This window comes from Grampus griseus, assembly GCF_964374135.1.
Source record: "Grampus griseus genome assembly, chromosome: 15".
Taxonomy (NCBI): Eukaryota; Metazoa; Chordata; class Mammalia; order Artiodactyla; family Delphinidae; genus Grampus; species Grampus griseus.
This window is the reverse complement of record NC_139009.1, coordinates 66,846,981-66,859,916: the sequence shown is the minus strand read 5'-3', so window position 1 is coordinate 66,859,916 and position 12,936 is coordinate 66,846,981. Positions and strand designations below refer to the sequence as shown.

At 34.0% G+C, this 12,936-nt stretch overlaps 1 pseudogene across 1 annotated transcript; it reads left to right on the top strand.

Moving 5' to 3' along the window:
* Nucleotides 1-3,391: 3,391 nt before the first annotated feature.
* On the top strand, nucleotides 3,392-3,935 carry LOC309834205 (putative high mobility group protein B1-like 1; annotated as a pseudogene). Its single transcript has one exon. The product of its transcript is annotated as a putative high mobility group protein B1-like 1 (transcript).
* Nucleotides 3,936-12,936: the final 9,001 nt, after the last annotated feature.

Here is a 12,936-nt window from a genome sequence, read left to right as displayed (position 1 = left end):
TACTGCTGTAAATAGGCCTTTAGTAATGTGATGGTGAGGTGTAGGGGGAGGGGAAGCATCCCATAATTCCATGATTTCTGTCTCAGTCTTTCACTGATCCTGTGCCTCTGGTCTTAAACTTCACAAGAGTTGTTCAGTCCTCCTCCATGACATCACCACCCATAGGTAGGCAGGGCAGGACAGCTAAAGTAGGCTGATGTTGGGTAATTCCCTTCTCCCAGTTAGTTAGGCCCTGATAATACCCCAGCAGGTTAGGCTCTGGTTAAATATTTCCCTCTGAGGGCATGTTTTGTTAAGAACTGAGTGCTAGGGTATATTTCAGAATGGTTACTTTTCCCCTCCCCATGCCAGAAACATGTGGCAAGTTTTCTGTGATATTCACTATGAGAACCTGGTTGAGCTCACGGAGGTAAATCTCACAATATTGTGGGGACATCTCTATGACTGGGTACCCCTGGAGTTTTAACTCTTAGACTTGATCACACTGAGCCTCCAGCAATTCTTCAGTTACAGTTCAGGTTTTCCTGCCCAGGCACTTGTTCCCAAGGAGTTTTCTGCTCACCTAGGTGTCTCTGTTCCAGGAAGACATAAGTCCCCATATTTACCAATCTCTCCAATTATAGGGGCAGGGGTTTGTCCCGTGTCCTCCACTCTTATGGATCCAGGAAGAGTTGTTGATGTTTTGGTCTGTTTAGCTTTTACTTTTTAGAATGAAGTAGCTTTTCAAGCTCCTCACATATGGAACCAGAAACTGGAAGTCACCAAGATACTTTTGAATGAAAAGTCTGCACTGCAACTAAATTTTAAGAGCCTTAACGCTGTTGAATCTTACATGTTACCCCAAAATATAACACCTCAGCATATTAAATATCTTAGCTGAAAGAGTTTAAGACAATTAAAATGTCAGAGGAAGGAAGCCTACTCTGACCTAACACCCTCCCTTCTTCCTTGAAACAGGTCATAAAATTCCAATAAGAAAGGTATCCTCTCTGTACCAGGAGGAAATAAGACATTCTAATTACAAGACAAGGAAAACTCAGAGTCAAAAAATCTGTTCAAACAAACCTTGTTATACTAATGCTTATAATTTTAGTGACATTTTCCCCTATTTTATTAAGATATAGTTGACATACAATATTGTATAAGTTTAAGATGTATAACATAATGATTTGATATATGTGTATATTGTGAAATAATCACTGCAATATGTTTAGTTAACATCTATTAGCTCACATAGTTACATTTTTTTTCCTGTGATGAGAACTTTTAATATTTACTCTCTTAACAACTTTCAAATCTACAAAATAGCATTGTTAATTATAATCATTATGCTGAACATTACATCCCCAGAAATTATTTCTTTTATAACTGGAAGTTGTACCTTTTGATCATCTTCACCCAATTCCCCACACTTCACCCCCACCTCTGGCAGCCCTCAATCAATTCTACTGCTGTGAGTTTATTTAGATTCCACATATACATAGGATCATATAGTACAAAGTGTAAAAAAGACAGATTCTTCTGTCTGACTTACTTCATTTAGCATAATGCACTCAAGGTCCAGCCATGCATTTACAAATGGCAAGATTTTCTTCTTTTTTATGGCAGAATTACACACACCCATACACACACACACACACACACCATGTTTTCTTCATTTATTCATCCTTTGATAGACACAGGTTGTTTCCATGTTTTGACTCTTGCAAATAATTCTATAATGAATATTGTAATAAAGATATCTCTTCTGGACAGTGATTTCATTTCTTTCCAATGTATATCCAGAAGTGCTGAATTATAGGATAATTCTACTTTTAAGTTTTTGAGGAACCTCTATACTGTTTTCCATAGTGGCTGCACCAAGTTAAATTCCCACCCACAGTATACAAGTGTTCCCTTTTTGCATCCTCACCAGCACTTGTTATCACTTGTCTTTTTAATAGTAGTCATTAAAACAGGTATGAAGTGAAATTTCATTGTGGCTGTAATTTAGTTTCCCTGATGATGAATGATGTTGTGCATCTTTTCATGTACTTGTTTGTTGTTTGTATGTTTTCTTTGGAAAAATGTCTATTCAGGTCCTCTGCCTATTTTTTGATCAGCTAAGTATTTTTACTATTGAGTTGTATGAGTTCTGAATATATTTTTATTCTTAACCCCTTATCAGTTGTGTGATGTATAAATATTTTCTCCCATTCTGCAGATTTTTTTGATGCAAATTTTTTCAACATTTACTACAGCTAGCCCAAATCCCTTTGTCTTGTCAATTATTTACAAATTTATAGTTTCTTTGTCTAAAAGATATAAAACCTTCCTGCTCTGGTCACTTCTTCTGGTCTTCATTCTCTTGTGAAGGCTCCCATGTGCATGTAACAATTCAATAAAATTTGTATACTCTTTTCCTATTAATCTGTCTTTGTCTGTTTGATTTTCAGATTAGACAGAATCCTAACAGAGTCAAGGAAAATTTTTCTCCCCTACACTGTCCCAAGACTTTCAATTTTCATAATGAAATGTCATGTTAGACATAAAATTTTACATACGTTACTCATTTCAGCTCATTATTTTTACATAATGAGACTATGGTTGTAAAACAAAAATATCAAAAAATATAAGGTCGACTAATTCATCATTTATTAAAATTGAGTACTACACAACTATTAAAAGTCATATCATCAAATAATATTAAAAGAAGATATCACAAATAGTTGAATAATAACTTTTAATGGAAGAAAGAAGAACTCTAACAATATAGTCTCATATTTTGACATATATTTATCAGTTATTTAAATATTTAATACAAGATATTTATTTGAATGAAAAAATTAAATTATGTCCTTTCCTCCTAGAAGCACATTACTAGTTGGAAAGGAGAGCTGGAAACTTAAAATTATTGATCAGTTAGAATATGTGTGTGTAGCACTGTGTTTTATACACCCAAACTTGTTAAATCATCATAATTATACTGTTAGTTATACCCTATCAGAAGACTTAAAGGATTCAGAAAATTTAGGGAACCAATTAAGTATGGATGAAGAAATTCTGGAAGTCAAGCCTGAGTTTTTCTAGCACTTACTCCCTAGTATTTTTTTTTCTGTTAGACCAGTTCATAATGCAGATAATAACCTTTTACAAGTGACAGCAATTCCTGCAAGACAGTCTAAATCTAGAAACTGCAGCAAAAGATCTTAATTGTTTTGGTTTTCCTTCAAGTTTGGGAATATTTTTCAGAGCTTGCCAACCTGTTTCTGCTTCTTTCATGGCAGACCCAAACAAGTTAAGTGAGCCTACCAAACTCATACATTAAGCTACATAGAGACAGTGTCAGGGCGAGTGAGAGCCGGACGGGCACTGGGCAACTCTGTGCCTTGCAAAGGAAAAATAATTAAACATGGGCAAAGGAGATCCTAAGAAGCCGAGAGGCAAAATTTTCATTCTTTGTGCAAACTTGCTGGGAGGAGCACAAGAAGCACACAGATGCTTCAGTTAGCTTCTCAGAGTTTTCTAACAAGTGCTCAGAGAGGTGGAAGACCACGTCTGCTAAAGAAAAAAGAAAGTTTGAAGACATGGCAGAGGCAGACAAAGCCCGTTATGAAAGAGAAATGAAAACTTATAACCCTCCTAAAAGGGAAACAAAAAAGAAGTTCAAGGATCCCAATGCACCCAAGAGGCCTCCTTTGGCCTTTTTCTTGTTTTGTTCTGAGTATTGTCCAAAAATCAGAGGAGAACATCCAGGCTAATCCAGTGGTGATGTTGCAAAGAAACTGGGAGAGATGTGGAATAACACTGCTGCAGATGACAAGCAGCCTTAGGAGAAGAAGGCTGCTAAGCTGAAGGAAAAGTACAAAAAGGATATTGCTGCATACTGAGCTAAAGGGAAGCCTGGTGCAGCAAAAAAGGGAGTCGTCAAGGCTGAAAAAAGCAAGAAAAAGAAGGAAGAGGATGAAGGTGAGGAAGGCAAAGAGGATAAGGAGGAGGAGGAAGATGAAGAGGATGAGGAGGAAGAAGATGATGATGATGAGTATGTTGGTTCTAGTGCAGTTTTTTTTTCTCATCTATAAAGCATTTAACCACCCTGTACACAACTCACTCCTTTTAAAGAAAACAATTGAAATGTAAAAAAAATAAAAATAAAAGGATAGGCTGTAGGGTAAACTACATGATTTTTAGGAACACTGGGTTACTGAGAAGAGATTTCTGAGAAAAAAATACCTTAGGTACCGCACAGAGACATCTCATCTCATCCCTGTAAATAAAATCCTTTGATTTAACTGCATTTTTTTTACAGTGCAAATGCTTTACCTTCTTTATGGCTCAATCCTAAGTAATATGGGTAAAAACATCGATTTGAATGATAAATAAAGATCAGCTGTAAAGGAAAGAGAGTAAAGTTAATGGATTGGGAAGTAGAAAAAAAATATTTTAGAATATTGTTATAAAGGGATTGAATATGGAGATTTTGAAAGAAGCAGACAGAAAGGAGACAATAAATGCACCAAATTGGGCATTTTCATTTTGTTATTCCAGTGTCCATAGTACCATCCCTAATTCACAGTTGAATTCTTAGTCTAAGGGAGACTCAGTGAACTTGAGTAAATTCTATTTTGAAGAAGTTCTTATTTTCTCTGTGAGGTTTAAGGTTCTCATTTTATAGGAAAAATTCAGAGAAAGACAGAGAGAGGTCTTTGGGGAACTTCAGTAAAATAGCAGGTAATTGTCTAAACTGCTTCTTATTTTTTATTTCTTCTTTTATTCTTCTTTCCTTCATTCCTTCCTTTGTAGTTTTTTTTTCTTTCAACACTTCTTAAATTTCTTTCTTCTTTCCTTCTCTCCACAAATATGCTCTTACATTTTGAATATGGTAAATCCTTTGCAAGGTGCTAAATATGAAAAAAAGAATGAGACTTTATTTCTGTGCCAAATTTATAGTCTAGTGTTTCTATTACTATAAACAAGTACAAAGAAGGAAAGCCAGTTTCACTATATAGATTTTAAAGTACCAAGTTGGTTCAATTTTAAAATATAAATCAGATATAAAATTTATAGGCTTATTTAGGATTCTACTTTTGTAAATGAGGGGTATTAAGATTGTGATTAAAAATCATCTTCAATTAGACAGTACGGATGTTGGTATCAGGGTATTGGAGCTTTTGCTATTCTTAACCTAATCTTCCTGTATATATGCTATTTTTTATATTTGTCATTCATTTTTTGTATAATTTAATTTCTATGCCTGTGATATTTATTATCTGGAGGCATTGAGGAACTCACACTCTGAGATAGGATCCACCAGAGCCCTTGGCCCAGATAGAAGTATAGGGGTGGGGGTTCTTGTTAAAGGGAGAGTCAGGGGAAGTTGAAGAAGTTCAGTATAAATTTATATGTATTTTGTGTATTTGCATTATTTTCTGTGAAAAATATTCATCTTTTCATCAGCTATTCAGAGAGATCTATGATTCCCTCAAGTATATAGTTGATAGGTCTGAATTAAAACAAATTAAATATACTACTTTGTATTTCACTGGTTCTTTCATATATATTTTCAGGTTGTTCCACTAAAAGATAAAGATTTTAAGAACTTTGACACACATTGAGACAGGAAGGAAGGGGGCAGGGCACAACTTTTAAAAGAATGACATAGCCCAAGGACACAACATAAACTGATTAGAACCAAATAGGTCAAAGGTGGTGGACGAGTTGACTTCCACTAGACATTGAGACTCAGTATATGCTCATTATAACACATCAGCAAGCTAAATGACACATCCACCTGTGCCATGACAGCTCCAAGGCTGACCATAAAAGGCCAGGAAGTGGTCAGTGGCCCAATTCCTGGAAAACCGAGCCCCTTCTCCAAAATAGTTGGAATAATCTTCCCACTTGTTAGCCTATGAAATTACCCATCACATAAAAACTAACAACCCCTTACCCTGGGACCTCTTGCCTTTTAGATGGCCCACACTCTGTCTATGGAGTGTTTATCTCCCTGAATAAATCTGCTTTCACTCTACTTTGGCTTGCTCTTAAATTCTTTCATGTGAGAAGCCAAGGACCCTCACTTGGTGGCCTATCCCAGGGATTTGTCCGAGACCTGGGACACGAGCATCCTCTCACACCCCATTTTCCTGCAAAAACATCAAGAAAAAACAACTATTCTAAATTGAACTTTTTATTTCAAATTCTCTGCCTTAGCATTACTCTTCAAAATGCATTCACGATAAGTATAATTTCATTTCCAAAAATTTTATTTTACATAATACCAGGATTATACTCTCTACTAGTGCAATTATAGCGATTAACATTTTGGGTTTTTTACAGGAAAATGATGCTTTGATCATTTTACTCCATGTAAATATTTGGTATCTTAGGGCTAAGGGAATAAGAATATTATGCAGTTTATCAAGACCACCCCAACACAAGTGCATTCCTTTTCCAAAAATCTGAAATCTTGTACAATCTTTCATTCATGATATGATATTCCTATAAATGTTCATCAGTAAAAATGACAATGGAAGCAGCAGCAGAAAATTAGCTGAATACAGAGAAATTAATCCTTTACTATAACTTAAATCTAAGAATTTCCTTTAAACAGTGCATACTTATTTCTCAGTGCAAACCACAGAGCTGTAAGGAAATGAACAATGGTGATTACATAGCAACAGAAAAGCTTTTTTGGATCCAAAGCTAATCAGTTGCAAATAATCTGGATGTTGCTCTGTTAAAACAGGTGGCTAGATATGAACAGAGAAAGGGGGCCATGGGCAAGATGGCAGGAAAAAATGCATCTTGTAAACCAAGGGAGTCCCTGGACAAAGAAAAGCAGGAACCTCCAGACTGACAGGAGACCACACATTTTGGGATGATAAGTATCCTGGAGGCAGACAAAGAGGGAACAGTAGGAATCTCCAACATCTAAATGTAACCTTTTGCTCATTATGTCCCCATTACAATGACATTAGACTTGCAGATAAGAAGTACCCATCATGCACTGAATCCATGAGACTTCCAACCAAGAGAAAATAAGGACAAAAATCCCTCCTCCCCTCAGGAAAGTGGAGCTTTGATGAAAATCATGGAATATAACCCCCAAACTCCTACCTCCCCAGTGGATATATTGCCCCTTGAATTTTAAACCCCACATAAACAGCTTGCCAATAAAACTCAGGGCAACTATTGACCTGAGCCCACTCTCCCCTTGAGAGCATACTATCACTTAAATAAATCCTCACTTTACTTTTTTGGCCTTCCTTTCTCATTTCTGAATTCTTTCTGTGGTGAGACAAGAAGCTACCCTCTGGGAACAGTTCTTTGTGCTTCAGATAGATTATTGAAGTCTGTAGTACCACTTCTTCCCCAGTTAGAGCAATGCTTTATTTTTTTAGAACTGGATAGTAATGTATTTTTGCACCTTTTCTTCAATATTATTAAATAATTATAGGGAAGAAAAGCTCTATTGAGAGTTTTTTTTCAGCCTCAGAAATCTGCTTGAAACTTGGAAACCTCAGGTAGAAGGTCACTTCTGCTCCTTGAACTCTAAGAATGTGAGACTGGGTTTTGCTATAAAATGTATTAAACTAAGAGAGTGTCCATATGGCATGAATTGAGTCATGAAGTTTATTCTTACACATAAAATACTGGCCCTGCTATTGGACCACTACCCTATTTCTAAGTTCTTAAGGCCTGTTCTCAGAAGACTCCTATTTAAAGGCAGAAACAGCTTTAGAAAATGTTGTGGGTCAGATTATCACAATTTGTGCTATTTGTCTGGAAAAACATGACTGAAGATGTACAGAACTAAAGTAGAAGATACCAAAAATTAATTAAGCCACAGTGGGAATATGGCAAATGTATTACACTTATTTATTTATTTATTCACTTATTTAAACATTTTTCTTAATTTCCTTTTTTATTAAAATATTCACCAAATAAATAAAGAGTGACAGGTTAGTACTATACATTGTGCTAAATTTTCATGTGCCTTTAGGATAAAAATAACAGTTCCTGACCTCTTTAAATAGAACTTCTGATAAATGAGACAGACAAAACAATTATTTTTTAAATTCCAAAACCAATGTATGATAATTAGGAAAACTACTAAGGTATGCAAAAAATGTAAAAGTATACATAAATAGCACAAATGTGCATGCATGTCTTTTAATTCCAATTCCTTCAAATTATCATTTATAATATTTTAGTGTACTAACTGTAATTATTATAATATCACCAATATTTTTCTCCTTTCACTATATCTAGCTAAAGCTCTATTTCTTTATTTGTATATTTCTGATAAATTATATGAAAGTGAATAAAAGTGTTCTAAGAGAGCTAGAAAATGGAGAAATCTAATCAATGCCAGAGCATCATGGGGAGAAAGCCATCTCATCTGCACTTGGAATGAAAATAAGGATTAACAGCTCAGTGCTTGGGAAGCATTATGCAAGTACAGCTTTCAGAATTTGTGAAAGCCTGATTATGGAAAGACAAAATATGATTTCTAGAATGGAAATAAGGTCAGGCTGGTTAACATGAAAAGCTAAAAGTTTTCCAGTTTATGATGCAGCTAGTCTAGTAGGCTATAGTGAGCTCAAACAGCTACTTTTGTCTAGTTCATACTAGGGAAAGTCTTTTCAATTAAGGAAAGTCACTGAAGGGTTTTAAGCAAGTTCATGACATGATTACATTTGAATTTTAAAATTATTGGGATGCAACACTTGAAGAAAATCCTGGTGTAAAAACTGGAGATAGAACAGTTAGAAAACTACTACAGTGGTCCTAGTTTCAGATATGAGAGTTCAGAGTAGAGTCATGGCAGTGAAAATGGAGACCTCTTATTGAGGTAAAGCATTAGTGGATGAAAACACACACACACACACGCGCGCGCGTACACACACACACACACACACACACACACCGCTACACATCCGTGGAAGTAGAAGGGAAAACTTAGTTGCCTAGAGTGACTAAGGCCAAGAAATCCCCTGAGATGAGACAACTGGATTAAAAGCTTCTGGTTTCCAAATTTGCCAAACCCAGTTGAAACCCACACATCATGTTAACAGCAACACCTTTCCATTTTATCATTCACCAAATAATTGAATATGTAAATTTAAAGATGGGGTAAAGGACCTCCAAAATCTGTGATTTGGTTTCTGATTTACCTAGCAGAACAAGACAGTGGTGTTCATACCTCTATTTAAAATGCTTTAAGAAGGCATTGAAATAATCCATGGAAAGTGAGAATGACAGTTCTTGTCAGAATATGGAAGAAATTTCCCATTAATAAAATGTGACTGTTGATTGATAAATCACTACCCAGTTTTTACCTCAAGTTTTACCCCTACTTCCCCTTATGAAATAGAGCCTATGCCAACAAAATGATTAAGATCAAATTTTCCACACAGGCTCAGAAACCTGTTCCCTACCAACCAGAGAAGGAAGCAGCTTTCCACCTTGTATTCAAGTGAGAAATGTGAAGGGATCCTGTGAAATATCTCTTTTACCCTGGTTTTATCCAAAAAATATTTACCTAGCCTTTGACAAGCGTGGGACTAGAATCTGAAGAGACAGTGGTCATGAAAATCTACACTGGCCTTGCCTTCTTGGGATTTTACTCTTCAGAGACTGAAAATGTAAGACTAATAGGACAAAACAGTAAGTCACTTCATGATCCTTTGAAGTCTTCATGATCCTTTGGGTCTTAATCCTAAATGGTCTTCCTTTGAATCTCCCAACTGACAGATACTATTGAATATTATAGTGGCTTGTATTCTTCTAGAGTTCGTTTTAGTCAAGTGTAATTTGTGTGAACTCTGTAAAAGTGGAGATTTTATCAGCATCACTCACCACTGTAGCCCTAATACTAACACATGATTCAATAAATGGCACATGTATGATCAGTGAGCTAAGAACACTTCATTTTTTCAAAGGGTTGCAAAGAAAAAATAGGAGAAGACATAAGAGCAGGAGAAGGAGCATGAAGAAGAGGGGGAGGAAGAAAAGGTGGAGGTAAAGGGGAAGAAGGAAGAGAGACCATGGAACAGAAAAGGTATATTTCCCTCAAAACATAAAATATTTGCTGTCTGTCGCTTTACAGAAAAATTTTCTCATCCCCTCAGCACATAGTAAACTCCCAACAAATTTGGGTTGAATGAATGCATAAATGACATTTAAGGACATTTGGGGCTCAAAAGTACTATACCACAGATGGGGCCAGATATACACATGCACTTAAATCATTAGAAATGATGCATGCTAGATATGGTGGCTTTTTATCACCTTGATCAGTTTAGAGTAAAAGAATAAGAGTTAGGAAAGAGAGATTATGCTTATTGGGAGAGCCAAGGCTAAAAGAAATGAATACCCAAAGACAATTACATTATAAAATGGCATATTATCTCAGTATATACCAACAAGACATTTAATAACATTCAGAAAACACTTATAAGATGAAGTGAACAAATACTTAGTAAACTTAGAAATAAATAGTACTTGCCTGTTTAAAAACATCTACTTCCAACTATGTGAAACAATAGAGCCTTTTGCAAGAGTCAGAATATATTATAATTAGTAAAATCAGATATATGGCATCTAATATTAACTAGATATTTTAAGGGCTTTAAAAGTTTAATTTAAAGTTTAACTTTTAAATGAAAAATTTAAGAAAATACACATGAATTAAAACTAAACATTAAACAGAGGGAAAAAAATCCTCCTTTTCACATACTAGAATGTAATTAGTCACTTAGTCAAAGAGAATATAATCAAAATATTCAATTTAACACTGATATACAACAACTTGTTCTTACTTTTTTTTTAAATTTCAGAAATCAATAGAAATTCTAACCAACTGAACTAAGAAGTAGTTAGAAGTTTTTCAAAATAAACCAAATTAAAATAGTGTGAAATCATTAATGCATATATGCATGAGTTATATAAAACTATGAAAGTTGACACTTGAAATGACTGGATTTTGAAAGTAGCATATTATAAATATGCTGTTTCTCAAATAGTTCTGTATATGTAATACAGTTTGAATTAAAAAGTCAATTGACTAATTAACTAATTTGCCTTGGGGGGGGCAAAATCACTCCTATTGAGAACTGCAGACTAGATAAATATGTAAAGAAAAAAATGTATTTTTGAAGATAATTTTAATTGAATAAACATACAATCAAATAGTAGAAAGTTTCACTTATAAAAGAAATAGTGTATTTGTAGGGAAAGAGAGAGAAAAAAGCAACAATTGAGAACCAATGATATAAAAATTTTATTAATATGAACAAAATGACAATTTAAGTCACATAGTTCTATGTGGGAATATATAAATCTATTAGCCAATAGGCTAACAACTCTGGTTTTGTTTGTTTGTTTGTTTTTAGGTAGAGAGGGTGAAAACAGGGAAAAAAGAAAAATATTTTTAAAATATACACACATACTCAAACACCCACACATTGAATGAAAAAGAAATTTAAAATGATTTGAAGAAATTAGAAAATACAGACCAATATCTAATTAGTAGAGGAGATAGGTCTCATTTCCAAAACATAAAATCAAAGATAAAGAATCAAGAAAATGAGAGATGTATTTCTCTATTAAAAATCAGAATTCCATTTATCATACAATACTATAAATGGCTTTATGCAAAAAGATATTGAGAATAACATTCTCAATAACATTCAATCATTCATGCTATATTCAAAAATTTTTGTTTTTTGTCCTTTTTTCTATTAAGATTCAACAAAGGACTAATAGCTTAGAATGACTACCCAAAAAAACATTTAATCTCAGAGAAATAGCCAACACTGGGATTAATGATACTAATTTTGTAGCACTAATAATCGGGTTGAAATATAAACTCTGCTGGTTCCTGGCTGTGAGGAAAAAGTTACTTATCACTTTTTGTGACTATTACTTCCTCAACAAATGGTAATATTAATAACACCTACTTCATTGCTTTATGAGAAATAAATGAGTTAATAAAGTCTTAGAACAGAGACAAGCACATAGTAAGCATCAATTTATATTAAGAATAGTGATAGTAACCACTATGTTATATCCCCTAGATTTACTAAGATTAGAAAAAATAAAATCAGTTTACCTTAGCATCGAGAAATAGACAATTTCAAATACAGTTGGTTAGAGTATGTCACACTTTTTTGGAAAATGATTACTCAACATTTTTCAATGATATAAAATCAGCAAATCTCAGCCATTCATTCCAATTCTTTCTTCTCTATGTATTTCAGTTTAGGAAGTTTCTTTTATGTATACATTTTTATTGAAGTAGAGTTATTTTACAATATTATATAATTTTCAGGTATACAGCATAGTGATTCAATATTTTTATAGATTTCATTCTAAGTTATTATAGAACAATGGCTATATTTCTCTGTGCTGTACAATACATCCTTGTTGCTTATTTATTTTATATATAGTAATTTGTATTTCTTAAGCCCATACGCCTAACTTTCCCCTCCCTGCTTCCTTCTTCCCACTGGTAACCATTAGTTTGTTCTCTATATCTGTGAGTCTGTTTCTGTTTGTTATATACATTCTTTGTTTTATTTTTTACATTCTACATATAAGTGATAGAATATAGCAGTTGTCTGTTTTGTCTGACTTATTTCACTAAGGATAATACTCTCTAGATCCATCCACTTTTTTACAAATGTCAGAATGTTATCCTTTTTATGTTGAGTAATATTCCATTATATAGATATAGATATAGATGTAGATATATAGATATAGATATAGATACTTCTTTATCCGCTCATCTGTCAATGGACACAGGTTGCTTCCATATCTTGGCTATTGAAAATAATGCTGTTATGAATATTGAGGTACATGTATGTTTTTGAATTAGTGTTTTTTTTTCTTTGGATATATATCCAGAAGTGGAATTGCTGGATCATATGATAGTTCAAATTTTTAGTTTTT